Here is a 16,670-nt window from a genome sequence, read left to right as displayed (position 1 = left end):
AAAGTCTTTCATTACTTTCAGAAAAGGCAGTTTTTACTGATACCTGAAATGACACCATTCTTTGGGTGAGATGTGAATATCTCCAGGAAGGGCACTGCTCTAAATCAGTGACAATATGACAAACATATCTTGCTTGAATTCCTTCCAATCTGTCAATCTACTGAGAGAAACACTGACAGAGAAAATCAGAGGAAGATCCAGAGCACACAGGGGTTCCAGGAAAGGGGGACAGAGATAGATTTGGATAGAGGGGCTCTCAGGCAGAGAGTAAAAAAATATCTCCAATTACTCTAATTTTTTCTAGGCGTGGCCCTGAACATAAACATATTTGCCTAGAAATAGAGTACTTCAATATATGAGGGTGAATCAAAAGTTATCCACACTCTGGTTGTAGAATTTATTTTAGTTAACTTTTAGAAAAAACAAATACATCACTTTTTGACATAATCTCCTTGCTATTCAGTACACTATGTCTGTCATCAAGCTTTTGTATTCCCTCATTAAAAAATGTTTTAGCTGAACTGCAAGCCACGAATGCACCGCTGTCTTCACTTCTTCATCAGAAGTGAAATCTTTTCCTCATAGGGCTTCTTTCAGGGGACCAAATAGGTGAAAGTCCTACGGAGCAAGATCAGGACTATAGGGAGGATGCTTTAACACCTCAAAACAAAGTTTTTGCAGAGTGTCAACAGTATGGGCAAAAGTGTGTGGATGTGCATTGTCATGCAAGATCACAACGCCCGTGGATTGAGTCTTCTGCATTTAATCCGAAGTTTAGGCTTCAGCTCCTCAATAAGCATCTCTATCCATTCATACATACTTCTTCATGACAAAACACTTTCTCCATACTGCGCACAAGGTCTTTGATAAATAACAGCACCAGGTACACCCTCAAACCACAAAAAATGGATCACTGCACATTGCTCTTCTTTCGTGCAAATCACAAATGGGGCATCCATTTTTACTCCCACCTCAGTTATAAATGAACTGATGTAACACGTTCATACCTGCACAGCAGTGACTGGAGAGACAGTAGCCTTGAACGGAAAGCACTGATAAGACAGTGTGGCCAACAGAAGTTTTAATATAACTGGAGTGTGGATAATTTTTGACTAACCCTCATATAAATGTGCCACAGCATTCCCTACTCTTATCATAAAATAATGAGAATCATAACTTACGTTTATTGATGTATGAGCTAAACAGTTAACATGCATTACTTTATTAAATCCCATAATATGGGTAATTTCCTTGAAATATAGATGAGAAAATTGAAACTCAGAGAAGGGAAGTGACTTATCCAAGGTCATACAGATAGTTAGTAACAAAGTAATCTAGTCAGCTTACCTTCCTTGCTACTAGATTATGTTGCCCTCCATGCTGTAGAATGTACCACACTACAGTGGAGCTAAGTACTTTTGAGGGGAGAAAGTGAATCTTATTTTACCATTACGTCCTCAATCCAAGCACTGTGTTAGTCACACACAATAGACTCTCAATCAATATTTGTAGACAAGAATGAATAGATGCATGTTGGCTGTGGGGGCTGTCGTTTCTGAGTCATGAAAGGCCTAGTGGTTTACTTAGTAGGTTGGAGGGGAAGAATCTTCACTTTACTTCCTCTGAAAGCCACGCCAAGTCTCTTTTCTACTTACCCTCAGATGAGAAGCTGAGTTATGAGCACAAAACAATGTACTTCTTTCCACACAAATATTAGGATTGAACAAATAGAATTGGGGATGGGGACACACAAAGGTCAGTGCCTGCTACATGTCAGGCTTGGGCATTTGCTTCCAACCTCTAGAAATAATCTCATTTCCTAGATATTTCAGCATCACTGGCTTTGGTTCTCATCTGAGACAACACCACTTTGCCTCCTCATGAGGCTGTGTGCTAAATCTGAAAAGCAGTTTGCAGCTCATCCCCACAAAGACTGCTGCTGCAGTGGGGATTCCCAGCCAGCATAGAGGCCCCTGCTGCTGACTGGAGTTCCCCAACATGAGACGTGAGTGGGCCATAGAAATCATTGGTCTCTGAGGGACTGTTAGCACCATGACATTTCCCCTAAAGAATTGTGTTTGTGAGGGGAGGTGGGTATCTGCAAGGTGGGGGTTATAGTATGTTGGGAGATGGTTTTGGAAGGCTTGAGTCTCTCCCCAGACTCCACAGAATTAAATGGATTGATCGATGATGGTTTCATAGCAGGTAAGCTTCTATCTCCTACTTCTTTGGATTAATCCTCTGAATTCAGCTCAACGTCAGATCCTACTCAAGCCCTACACAGTGGCCCCTGTTTCAACCATAAGCATTTAGGAAGCTTTCTATCAGAGATAGAAAGTGCCTCAGTGTTCACTTCTTTGTGCAAAGAACTCACAGCTGCTGTAATGATCATTCACTTGGATTCTGGCATTGATTCACAATTCCCTGGAAGCTCTGTGCTTTCTGATGGCTCTGCTGCCTTCTGGCTCCTGTATCAGTCCTCACCATCAGCTGGCTGAACCTGGCCTGAGGTACCACACATCTTGCTGAGGATTACTGCCTCATCTCCCCAAGCACCACTGTCTTGAGCTTCCACATGGCTTGATATGTAATATTCTGCAGCCTAGAAAAGACTCCTTACTTTCAATAATCCATTTATCCTTTTGACAAATATTTCCTGTATACTTACTATCTTCTAGACATTCTTCTAGGCATTGGGATACAACAATAAACAGATAAAAGTCCCTGTCCTCAAAGACTTACATTCCAGAGGAAAGAGAGAAAATCTACACATAAACAAAAAACTATTTAACATAATAACCAGTAGTAATGAACAACATCATAAAAAAATTAAGTTAGAAAATGGGGAGTAACATGGGGAGCGGGTATCACTTCAGATAAAGGGGCCAAGTAAGAAGGTAACATTTGAAGGAGACCTGGATGAATGAGAGAGAAAGCCACATGAAGATCTATGGGGAGAACATATCTGGCAAAGAGGCCAAAGTGGAAATGAGCTTGGCAAGACAGAGGAAGAGAAAGTAGGCCAGGGTGGCTGGAAGAGCAGGAGAGACAAAGAAAGTGGCAGGAAATGAGGACAAAGAGACAGGCAGGGGCCAGATCACAGATTATGTGGATATTTGAGGCCATGATAAAGCATTCTAATCTTACTCCAAGTGTGTTGAAAAGCCATTGGAGGGTTTTAAGCAGGTGAATGATTTTTTTTTTTAATGTTTTTAACATCAGCATGGAGGACAGACTGAAGGGAGAAAGAGTGAGAACAAGCAGCCAGATGGGAATCTATGATAGCAGACAAGATAAGAGATGGCAGAGGGTGGACTGGAGTGGTGACAGCGGAGGTGATAAAAAGTGGTCATATCAGCATATATTCTGTCAGGTCTTACTGTTAGGTTGGATGGATAATGAGGGAAAGAGAGGAGTCAAGGATGACTCCTGGGCTTCTCTCAGACCTGACCTAGTTTGGGAGTATGAAATGAGAAAACAAGCATATGAAGATGTGCTCCTCATCAGCCACTCCTTTTGGAGACCAAGCCTCTTGCGCCATCAGACCTCAGCCTAGATCCTCAAACCATCCACTGGCATCCAACCCAAATTACAGATATAATCATAGGAAGAAATGAAAAGTTTCATGCATATATGCCTTCCACGCATATACTGATCCAGTGACAGTAAACTCCCAGGGCAGAAACACTAGGGATTCTAAAGCCAGTCTAAGGCCTCTGAATACCCAGAAATTACATTTTGATTATGGATTGAAGGGGAAAAAGGCCCTTATTAGGCCCAGCAAATGTGCAGCAAATGCATCACCTCCCCCATCAAGCCTACGAGCCTACTGCTAATCAACAATATCACTCTTATTCATTGAGACTGGATGCTACCTCACACTTCTCACCAACACAACACTTCACGCATCCACTACCAATTACTCAGTCAGCTAATAGATGACTGCCATTCTGGCTTCTGATTTATCATAACAGTTTAGTTCTTCAAGTTCAGACAGTCCTGAGGTATCCTTTGACGATCTCCTATCTGGGACAGTTTTCAGCCACATTACGAATGAAGCAGGAAAGGAAATGTATTTATTAAGCTTTGACCTGAACACTTTACATAGACTGTGTTGTCATGTTTCAGCAGCGTTCATCTTTTTTTTTTTAAGCTCTTTATTGGCATATAATTGCTTTACACTGTTGTGCCAGTTTCTGCTGTACAACAAAGTGAATCAGCTGTATTTATACATATATCCCCATATCCCCTCCCTCCCGTGACTCCTTCCCACCTTCCCTATCCCAGCCCTCTAAGTCATCGCCCATCATTGAGTTGATCTCCTTGTGCTATGCAGCAACTTCCCACTAGCTATCTATTTTACATTTGGTAGTGTATATATGTCAATGCTTCTTCCTCACTTCGTCCCAGCTTCCCCTTCGCCTCCCACCCTGTGTCCTCAAGTCCATTCTCTACACCTGCATTTTTATTCTTGCCCTGTCACTGGGTTCATCAGTATAGCAGCGTTCATCTTTGATGACAATGTTAATCACACCCAGGCACACTCAGGAATCCATAGCTTTCTAGTTACCTAACTTACCACTGTGTTGTCCCTAACGGGTCTGCTGTTCCTGAGTGATTCTGTACATCTCACACCTTTGCTTCCCTCCTTCCTAGCCAGGATTCCGCACTTCTCCATTCTCCCTGAATGTGATACTAGATGGTAATAGGTTAAAACATATACATTTAATCCTGACATTATCTGGCTGATGTGTAATGCCCCCTTTCCCACAAGTTGATGCCTTAACCCAGAAAAATGGACCACTGCATAATACCTTTAAGGTCATCATGCTAATAATGGGGATTTCTGTAATTGTGACAGAACTTCTGGGCAGAAAGTTATTTCAGGGTGTGAGGGACACCTGGGGAGAAGGGGTTCTAGCATTTTTATGAGCATAACACTGAAAAGGCAAGAGTCCAGGAAGGTCCCCCTCTATCATTTCATGCCATAGAAAGCCAGTCCAAAATAAAGGAAGGCAGCCCTGCTAAGAACCACTTTTAACAATCTTTGGGGCAGAAGAAGATTAATATGCTATCCTGATTCTTCCAAAACTCTTCTACTAATTCTGCACTCAACTTCTAGGTATTACTTGGAATTGATTTCATCCACAGCAAACTACAGGATAAAGAAGCACAGAAAGGAAATTTCTTAACTGTGTATAATACTCTGATCACATCCTGCCCAGAAAGGAGGGGCTGAGCTGTGGGTCACTGCCCAAGGCATCTAAATGCACAGGCCTTTTTGGTTGTTTATTTTATTTGGGGCCTATGCACTTGGACTTTTGAGAAAACTCTGTCACCATTATCAAGATAATCTTTCTTACACTTTGGGGAGTTTAACTAACCCCACCCACACAAATAGAATGACTCACCCTGGAGGGGTCTGAGTTGGTGTCTGGTAAGGCAGTGAGATTAAACAACTGCTTTAAAGAGCAATGTCCTAAAGGCATCCAGACACTATTTCACACATACATGAAACAAAGTCCCAGCAGAAAATAAAGGCACACTCAAATTGTGTAATATGAAGACAGTTTATGACAAAGAGACTCTTTTCAGAGAAGTGGTCTGGGTATGGGGAAACGAGAAATAGAGTAGCATTAAGGACTAGCAATGACTGTATTCCCCTTACCGTCCCTAGGCCTGAAGAGGCAATGAGAAGGAATCGTTTCCAAAGAGAGAGAGAATTATGAGGAGAGGGTCCCTAACAGGAGACAGGGGCTATGACTCACAGTATGGGGACCCAAATAGTCCACACTGTCCCCACAGGACCGGAGTCAGAGGACTAAATACTCCAATTTCACTCTTATCTGATTGCCAGATCTCCTGCTGGTGCCTCCAACTGGCCAATTCCAACAGGAAGCCCAGGACAGGAAGGTCAGGGCAAGAAAGGAGTCCACAGGTCAGCCTCCCAGGGCACAGAGCTAGAAGGAGAAGGGTGAATACTGGATCTAGAAGGGGTAATCAGAAGACATGCAGTAGATATGGTACATGTGTAACAAATCCTAGTAACCCAAATCCAAGAAAAATAAGACATCTCTTTAAGCCTTCTCTAGCTCTAAAATTCTGTAGCTCTATTACATAACTTGATATTTTTCTTTACAGATTACCCAAGTACTCCTTTAAAAGAAAGTGTCTAAATTCAGGGTGGAAAATGGGTTTTATCTCACATGTCAATTCCAATCAGTGGGTCACACCTGCCTTCACTGTATCGCTGAGGACTGGAAGGTCCCACTGGGCTCAACAGGACAAGTGCTATGTTGATGAGTAATGCCTGCCGTGGACTCTGGAAGGGCAAGGTGCAGAAAAGGTCTCACATTAATATGAACCAAAGCAAAGGGAGAAATTGAGATAATTATCCAGATAATCTGCTTTAAGATAAATTTATCCAAAATATTCCCTTTAAGTGTATGTTTATGTGTTTGTGTATAAATTCAATCTGTCTGCTTTCTCTAGTACAAAAAAATCATTTTTTATGAGTATTGCATACACCATATCAGGTCAGTTTCTAGAAGCATGAACAGTTAAAACTTCTGATTTTATCCTACTTTTATGGCTTTTATGTTTACATGTTCAAATGGCATGGGTGATCTTACAAAACGACTTGTTCCTCTTATGTTTACTCTCTAGATTTACACAGCTCGATACGGTAGCCATAAGCCATGTACAGCCACTTAAATTTAATTAGAATTTTAAAAAATAATTCAGCTCCTCAGTCACACTAGCCACATTTCAAGTATTCAATAGGCAAATTGTTTTTCCTTTTAAAGGAGTTTTATTGAGATATAACTGGCATACAATAAACTGCATATATTTAAAGTGTAGTGTGCAATTTGATTCTGTAGGCACATATTGGACAGCACCAGTATAGGCTGGTTCTGTCACTGCAGAAAGTTCTATTGGAAGGTGCTGCTCTACATCTCAAGGCTAATTGTTGGACACAATGAAAATGACTGTGTCTGTGACTATCAGGCCTTTTAATAATCCCATTATACCAGGCAACAAGCTAAATGCTTTACAAACATTATCTCATTCAATTATTTTTTGGCTTGTTTGTTTGTCTTTTGCAGTGAGACTGCTTAAGATGTGCTCTCAGGAAATTTCAAGTATACAATACGGTATTATTAACTACAGCCGCCATAATGTACACTAGATGTACAGTAGATCCTTAGAACTTCATCTTATAACTGAAAGTTAGCACCCTTTAAGAAAAAAAACAGTTAGCACCCTTTGACCCACATCTCCCTGCTTCCCCCTCTAATAGCCCCTGGCAGCCACCATTCTACTGTTTCTATGAGATCAGCTTCTTCTTTTTGTTTTTTTTCTTTTTTAGATTCCACATATAAGTGATACCATACAATTATTTGTCTTTTTCTGGCTTATTTCACTTAAGAGAATGCTCTCCAGATTCATCCACGTTGCTGCAAATGGCAGAATTTCCTTCTTTTTTATGGCTGAGTAATATTCCATTGTGTGTGTGTGTGTGTGTGTGTGTGTGTGTGTGTGTGTATATATATATATATATATATATATATACACACCACATCTTCTTTATCCAGTCATCTGTTGATGGACACATAGGTTGTTTCCATATCTTGGCTACTGTGAATAACAATGTAATGAACATGGAAGCACATTTCTTCAAGATCCTTATTTCATGTCCTTCAAATATATATACTCAAGCGTGGGATTTCTGGATCATATAGTAGTTGTATTTTTAATTTTTTGAGGAACCTCCATACTGTTCTTCATAGTGGCTATACCAATTTACATTCTCACCAACACTACACAAGGGTTCCCTTTTCTCCACATCGTCACCAACATTTGTTATCTCTTGTCTTTTTGATATTAGTCATCCTAATAAGTATGAGGAGATATCTCATCAGGATTTTGATTTTTGCATTTCCCTAATGATTAGTGATGCTAAGCACCTTTTCATGTACCCATTGGTCATTTGCATGTCTTCTTTGGAAAAAAGTCTATTCAGGTCCTTTACCCAATATCTCACTTAATCTTCACAACCTTCCTGTGAGGGAGGAATTACCATTCTCATATTGTAGACAAGGCCAAGAGAGTTAAATAACTCATCCCATAACCACAGGTAGTAATTAAAAGAGCTCAGATTCAAAACTAGATCTTTCTGACATCAGAGCTCATGCTCTTTACCATTATACCTGTACCTGCAAAAGAAATAGCAATTCTATTGAATAATTCACTTGGTTTTTTGTTTAACACCTGACACTCCCTAGAGATATTAACTAAGTTAATATATAATTTATTTTCAAAAATGGCGTATTCCTTACATAATAGGTTGTCATCTGTGGTTCATAATATATGATAAAGAAAAATATGAGATGTCCTTGAATTAAGCTTTTCTCCATTTTTAGTAGTGTGAATATGATTTAATAAGTAAATAAATGATTGTATTAATACTTGTTCCATCAGCATCAGTCAGGGTCCCATCAAGAAACAAATGGCATATTCAAACTGATTAACTGAGGAAAGTTTAATAAAGTGATGAGAATTTATCAAGGTGTGGACAGTGTTTGGGAAAGAAAACAAGGAAAAGTGCATAGCCCCTGGCAAGCAAGAGTAGGAAGCCATTACTACCTAAAGCCTGTGGTAGGGGAAGAGCAAGGAAGGGAGCACTTACTGGAGCCAGAGAAGGCAGCTGTGTGGAGAAGGTGCCTGATAGAAGCCATGGCCTTTTGTAGAGGGACACACTGAATTTAGAGTGACTGAGCAGGGAGAGAGCCACCTAATTCACCAACTATCCTCCAAGGTGAGGGAAAGGTTGTCCATTGAGACAGTCCATATAGTGCAGCTTTCTGGGTTACCCAGGAAGATGGAGAAGAGTAGAGAAAGGGCACAAACAGAAGATACTGTGCATATTATCTGTTAGTGTTGTTTGAAAAAAGACCAAGGACTGTGATGTGTGAGGTTAAAGTCAACGGGGATACGTTGACTAACAACAGACTTCCTTATCTCCTAGAGAGTCACTTATAGACAATTAGATCCTTAAGGTAGAAGAAATGCCCAACTTCAGGCCCAGGCAGGCCATGGGTCTCTTCCTATCACCAGTTCAAGTACAGTAACTGAACATTGTACTTCACTATGGGATTTCTTTCATGCCATGGCAAAGGACAGGGTAACTATATCATGGGGTTAATCTGAAGCAAACAGGGACTTACCAAGAATATTTGCCTGACTGTAAAGGCTGTTATATTAGTGACTCAATAACTGGCGGTAAGAGTCACAGTATTGAGAATGAGGACCATGGGTGGTCCTAATTCCAGGGCCATTTCTATGGAGCTGCCAAATTTAGCTTTGGGGACTAATCTTTGACCCACTATTTATTAAGTGCCTACTACATCTCAGATACTGGCACACCAGTCACACAGTTCATCTCATTATTCCTGGGCATACCATTCCCTTTTCTTTAGTTATGACGTGGTACATGCTGCTCCCTCTCTCTGATACCCCCTCCCGGCCCTGGTCTGGTAAACTCCTACCCTTACTTCAAAACCCATCTTGGGGATCACATCCACTGGGAAACCTTTCCAAATTCTACCCTGAAGGCTGAGGGGCTTCCTCCCAGGGATCTCTACACCTTTTGGCTCATCTTGCTATTATAGTGGGTATCAGAATCTATTTACACGTCTGTCTCCTCAGCTTGGTGGATGCTAGTGCTTCCCTTGGGAAAGGTTGCTTTAATTAAATTTTAGTATATAAGTATCTTTGAAAGGCACTGTGTTAGGCACTGTGGGACTAGGTGTGGGAGTGGTGACAATATGGGAGGAAAAAAGTAGATAAATAAAGAGTAAATAAAGTCCCTGATCCCCGCCTTCAAAAGAAGGGTAATCAGATAAAATACAGGATGTCCAGATAAATTTGAATTTCAGATAAGTAACAGACAATTTTTAATTTAACTTTCAAAATATATCTCATGCAAATAGATTCAAATATTGCATGGGATAGGATACACTAAAAAAAGTATTTTTTTATCTAAAATCCAAATTTAAGTGTGTATTCTGTATTTAATGTGCTATATCTGAAAACTCTGTGTTCAATGGACTCATCCTTTAGTTGAGGATATGAGATGTGACTACACAGACCATTAGTGCTACCAGGCAGAGCATACTAAGAACATAAGCGTGGTTCGGTTTAGGGAGTGCTAGGGGAGACCCTGGTGACACAGGCCTGGAACAAGCCCTCCCTTTTTTCACTACAAAGAATTCCTGCCAATAAACTTGGCTTCTCTCTGGCTACTCCAGCTTACAGAAGCATGGTGTGATTGAAAGTATCCTGCATTTGAAAGAGAAGATCTGGACTTAAGTCATAGGCAGACCACTGACCAGCTGTGTGACTTTCAGGAAGTCACTAAACTTCTCTGAGTACCATTTTCCTTTCCCATAACTGGAAAATCTCAGAACTGACTTTAATTTAAAAAAAAAAAGGAGGAAGGTGTCCTTATGTACTTGGGGATTCATATGGGACATGCTCTGAGAAAAATTAGAATCTTCCTCTAGAAGATTCATCCACTGCCCCACCCTTCTCTGCCTCTCATTGCTGATAGACACTGGTCTCTAGGCATGAGCCAAAAATTAACATTTATTCCATGCCTCATCCCCCAGAACCATCTATATCAAGGGTCAGCAAGCTTTTTCTGTAAAGGGCCCTACCACAAATATTTTAGGGCTGGCAGGTCATCTAATTTACAAATTATAAACTATTTTAGGCTTTTCAAGTTTCTATTGTAACCTCTCAACTCTTCCATTGTGGTGTGAAAGCAGCCAAGGATGATATGTAAACAAACAAGTGTGGCTGTGTTCTAACACAACTGTATTATGGACACAAAAGTAGAATTTCATATAATCTTCATGTGTTGTGAAATATTATTCTGCTTCTTCTGATTTTTAAAAATCTTATAAAATGCAAATAACCATTTTTAGCTTTCAGGTCAGGCCACAAGAAAACAGATAGTGGGCCAGATTTGACCCTCGGCTGAGGTTTGCCCAGCCCTGTTCTAAGTAATTGAATTGTTAACCCCTGATAAACATTTCACCCTGGAGGGATGATTCATCTTCTACTACTTGTGCCCTACAGCAGAGCTGGGAAAAGAGCTGGTCTGAGTTCTTATCCGGCCATGGCTTCTGCTGTTAACTTGCAGTGTGAATCCAGAGAAATTATGTCACTACTTCCTGTCTCATCCTTCATTTGTTTAAAAAAAAAAAACAAACAGGGTGGGGGGGTATTATATTTAGCAAGCTGCTAAATAAAGTCATTGGGAAATACAAATGAGGAAAATAGGGACAGACACTTAGCAGGGACGGTCCAAGTGTTGCGTAATATTGAAAATATACGGCGAGAGAAATAGAGAAATCAAATTGCTTTCCTTGTAAATTTTCCACCACGATGTTTTTACTTCATGGAAAGCAGAGTAAGGTGTGAGATCATTTTTCCTTCACACACAAATCACTTTCATGGAGTTTGTAAAAAAGGAGAAGTTCCTCTCAACAGAGAAGCCTTGATGCCTGACTGAGCCAGAAGGAAGCATTTTCTCACGAAGGCCATTTCTGTCCCTCCCCTGCTCCTCCCCCCTCTCCCCACACTTCTCCCCAAATGCATCTCAGCTACTCTGAGCACATCCCACTTTTCCTAGTTATAGAGAGTCCCCATCGTGAGTCTTCTCCTGCAGGATTGTGGTGCTAACAAATATCAGGCATATTGCAAAGACAGGAACCCAACACAAACACACTGCTTAGAAATCATTGTTGTTTTGATGAGATGATATCAGAAAGATAGAAAAAAATTTGTTTTTAATTCTTAAAATTTAAAGTACAAAGTGCCAGGTGAACAATGATACAGAAAACCGGTGCTTATTTCAATAACCCGGGAATTTTTTACTGGTGAGACATGGCAATAAACTTTAAATGACAATCCCAGGGAGTTTAGAAAAAAGGGCCCTCCAGGTGACATGAGGGGGAAAGATCAGGTTTTTATAGAACTAGAAAGCATCCAGCAGAATGGAATGATAATTAGAGATAATTATAGTCAGGTACAAGGGTGCCAGAATCCTGGTGTCTACCCAGCAGGTAGAGTCGAACCTCACTTTCAATCACTTCAAACATGCCATTTTTATTTCTTGGCTGGGGAATCTTTCACAGACAATTTCAGTGTATCTAAGAGCACTTTGGTTCAACCAAGGTCAAAGAAAGTAAGAGGTACATCTGTCTTAGAGCCTCCCATTCCCTCTCAGATGCTTAAGTAACTGGCTTAAGAGGAGCAATGTGGAGAACAAAAGGGATCACCACGATTCAAGACCTGGTCTTGCCCCTTTTAAGCCAAGTGAATGTCAGCATATGAACTTCCTGAACCTCAGTTCCTTTATGTGTAGAATGGGGATCATGTTCTGTGCCACCTAACACACAGCTCTGTTGTAAAGCTCAAACAGCATGACACATAGAAAAGGCTTTGCAAATTTTAAAAACAGAAGTGCTTTCTATGATTATTACTGTTATTGAAGAAATAGTTTGGGTCAACTATTAAGCTACTGAACAGCTGCTTCAGTGAGTTGAGCAGATGATTTTAAGAGTTAATAAGCACATGTCTTGGTCATCACTTAGGCCTAATGAGTCAGCACCCAAGAGCACGAGGCCCAGATCATGGGCTGCATGGGACCAGCTCATCTGACTTGAACAGCAGAAGCTTCCAAGTTAAAGAAATCTGGAATTGAATCCCATATCTACCCCTTAATTCACTAGGCAGGTCCCTTATCCTATCCAAGCCTCACTTTCCCCAACACTAAAATTGGGACATTAATACTATCTTGAAGGGTTGTTGTGAGACTCAGAGATAACATAAATAATCTCTGGTATATAGTATGTTTTTCATAAATAGTAACAAGTACTGTAAAGGGAAGAGACAATAGCTTTAACCCTTACCAGCTATTTCACAAATGCATGTGGAGTTTGCATATGTGAACAATCTGCTCAAATCTATTCTTATTTTTTGAAAAAAAAAAAAAATTCAAAATGCATAGCCCATTGATGATGATATTTGCACCTAAAAATGACAGCACATTATAAACTTACTTCTTTCAGTTACACTTCTTATTATAATATAGTCCCTGAGATACACCAAATAAAAATTTGATAATTTGATCTAAACTGGCCATAAGGCTGCCCCATGCTCAAAACTGCTGGTCCTCCCCATGCCCCAACCCTGCCCCTTGTGTACCATAGTGAATCCTTTCCAAATTTCTGCCTCGCTTTGCCGATATATGCAACCTAACACACGTGCCAAACTGGACATCTCACTATTTCCCAAAGTAACCCTCTGCCTGGAAAGCCTAACACTGTAATAAGTCAGCTTCCCAGAAACAATGAGATGCTGAGATTTGTGTGCAGGACGTATATTGGGGAGCTCTCAGGAAGACCTATGAGGAAGCAAGGGGTGTAGGATTGGGCAAAGGAAGAAGTTAAACCACAATGAAGTTCCACAACTAAAGTCTTAAATGATTCCATGTGAAGCTCTAGAGCTGGCATGGCCCTTCGGGGATGTTGTAATTGTGTCCAGGGGCTGTGCACTCCACCCCACATTGATCAGTCACTGCAGGTGCGATTCTCTTAGGGAGGAGGCAAAGGGCAGTTCTCAGAGAGGGATGCTGAGATCTGTCTGCAGCCAACCTTCCCTGTAGCTGGGCCATGTGTGTGTCCTACTGAGGGGGATCCTGAGCAGCATCCCACCACATCCACTACTCCAATTTCCAAGCCACTGCCCAGTCCTCAAGTGATATGCACCAATGCCTCACCATGAAGTCCACTCTGACCCTGTATTCTCTCTTTTTCATACCTGAAATACAGCCACCACACCTACAAGACACTTCCAGGTGCCTCTTCTGTTACCACTGAGTTCAGAGGTCACAAAACTCAAAACATACACTTGGTATTACTTCTCAAAATTCCAGTGAATGTAGAGAATGAGAAAGTTATACCCCTTAAACACATGCAGTGATGTGTATTCTTATAGTTAAAATTTCCAAGACCACAGCACATTTAAGCATACTTAATTCTTCCTAGTCTGGTTCCTCATTTTGTTTATAGGAAAAAAATATTTCATTGGTAATGATACAATTCTATTCTTACACAATATCCATTGGGGTTTTCGTTTCCTTTATTTGCTGAATAATTTTTCTTTATAAAGTATTCTCTTGAAACTATAACAAGAAGTACTATATACTGAAGGGAAAAAGTCAGACTAGACAAGCAGGGTCAAATTGATAAAAATTCTTCCAAATTACATAAAATTTCACAAAAGTATCAGCCATAAGAAAGTATGATTGTAAAGAGAACTCAGTAGTCACTCTAAGTATACCTATCCAGCTCCTTTTAGAAGTGAAGAAATGAAGATTAGGATTAGTGTCATATTAATGCCATTAATTCATATATTGAAATGATTTATTGGATTAAAAACATGAAAATGGTTGCTTTGCAATAAGTAGGTTATGTGAATGAATAAAATTGAGTAAAATGAATGAATGAAGTCAGATTCTTCTACTAGATGGAAGAGATATATGTGTGAAAGATGTAAATATATTTATGTTTATAAGCATTTTTATACATAATAAAATATATAAACTAAAATATATGTTTATATTATTTTATATGTATTTATATATACATATGTGTATGTGTACACATGTGCATTAAGAGAATACACACATTCACATGCTTCCCTAAAAAAATTATATATAGCTGTTGTCTTTTGGATAATTATACCATTCACTCTGATAACCCATTGCAAAGTGAAGGGCTGAAGTACCTCCAGCTCTAAGTCAACAGGATGGCTGTCTACATATCATCCTTTCAATGCTTCCAAATCTACAACACTCTACACAGCATCACTATTAGATCCAGGCAAGCAGCACACCCCCATAAGATTGGGCCACCACAGTGGTGTTGGCCTACTGATTTTGGATGATTTGCTCACATTGGATATAGGATCATTCAGGGCTGTAGAATAACTGTCCACTTTTGGGCTTGAGCCTGGCATTTGTGGGTCTGTCAGTGTTGGCACTGCAGTGCTGCCTCCAGTCTACAGAACCCGAGATTGGGGGAGGGGGGCAGTAGGCATCCTTTACCCTATGTGACCCACCCCTCCACCCTCATTGCTGACCCAAGGGTGATTACCCCACTCCCACATGCTCCTTGCCACATGTGAGCAAGTCCTCAGGAGTGGCCTCACTCATCTCCTCCAAGGTTTTTGGAGACTGTTACTCCACAAATGGAGTAAAATGACCACAGACCCTTGCAATAGATCACAATGCACTGTATTTCCAAGGTTGGCCTTTCTGTGGGAATGGGACCACTCTTCTCACTGGGCCCATAGGACCCTCTTCTAACATCAACATTGAAAGAGATCACTAGGAATGCAGTAATTGCAGCCTAAAGTAATCAAGAGAAGACATAGTTGGAAAATTTGTTATTCTACATTTATACTATAAAATTGCAAACGGTGAATTTAACATGACCAAAAAAATGAATTATGTTCCCATTTTTATGTACACTCTGGGTCATACTTACATTTGTGGTCATCAGCAAAAAAAGCATAGTAATGATCCCTAAGTGTCCTCGGAGGCCAACATTTATAGGCAGCACAATGGAGGATGAAGTGCCACGAGTAATGATATGACCAGCACTAAATAAATGGTTATTACAGACCTATCGATATTGCTTCAATACAAACAGGCTCCAAAGAGCTATGGCATTGTGAATAATAACATATTTTTCACCTTTTTCCCATTATGGGAGATATGAAGTTAGACAGGAATGGTGTATTTGACGAAAAAGAAAACAGAGAGGTGGTTCCTAAGCCTACACACCATGAAGAATCTCCACATGCTCTGAATGGACAACAGACAAATATGTAAGTACTACTTCTTTACACATTATTCTAAATCTTCATTGATAAATGCCTCAAAGGGGTCTATTAATTTTATGTTTTTTAATCAAACTGTTTAAATAGAAAGGGCCCCCACAAAAAATATTTTTCCATGTACAGCCTCAAGATGACCCTAATCCTATATGAATTTTAAAAAATCACCCTGAAACCTAGAGATACTGAATGAACAATAAACTTTCACAAGCCCTTTTTTTAGTGCAGCAAATTCTCGAAACACTCCAGAATGTGATGAATATTATTATTAGAGTCACCTGATATTTTGTATCAATCCAATAAAATGTCTCCCAATGGAATTTTTGAAAAATATATTGACTCAAAATCAAATGTTGAGCCCAATGAGACCATTTTCCTTGCTCCATATGTCAGTCATATTCCGCCATGCTCTCCATTCTTACCTATTTTTGTTATCCACTACTGGAAGCAAAAATTCTATAATTGTTTTAAATTTCAAATATAGGTAATTCATATTGAAAGACAATCTAGTATAGCACTGACCCAAAATGCTCATTACCTCTGACTCAGCTGCCTCATTTCTTCTTTTGTCCCTCCTACCTTCAGGTAATCTAAATAAACCAATGAAAATGTTTCCTGGTTTTCATAACTTCCTAAAAAAAGACTCCACCACTCTGTCCAGTCACTCATGCCAAAGTTTAACAATGTTCACACTGCTT

The sequence above is a fragment of the Hippopotamus amphibius genome, chromosome 5 (genome assembly GCF_030028045.1).
Source record: "Hippopotamus amphibius kiboko isolate mHipAmp2 chromosome 5, mHipAmp2.hap2, whole genome shotgun sequence".
Lineage (NCBI taxonomy): Eukaryota > Metazoa > Chordata > Mammalia > Artiodactyla > Hippopotamidae > Hippopotamus > Hippopotamus amphibius.
The sequence above is the reverse complement of the archived record's forward strand: the minus strand, read 5'-3'. Positions refer to the sequence as shown.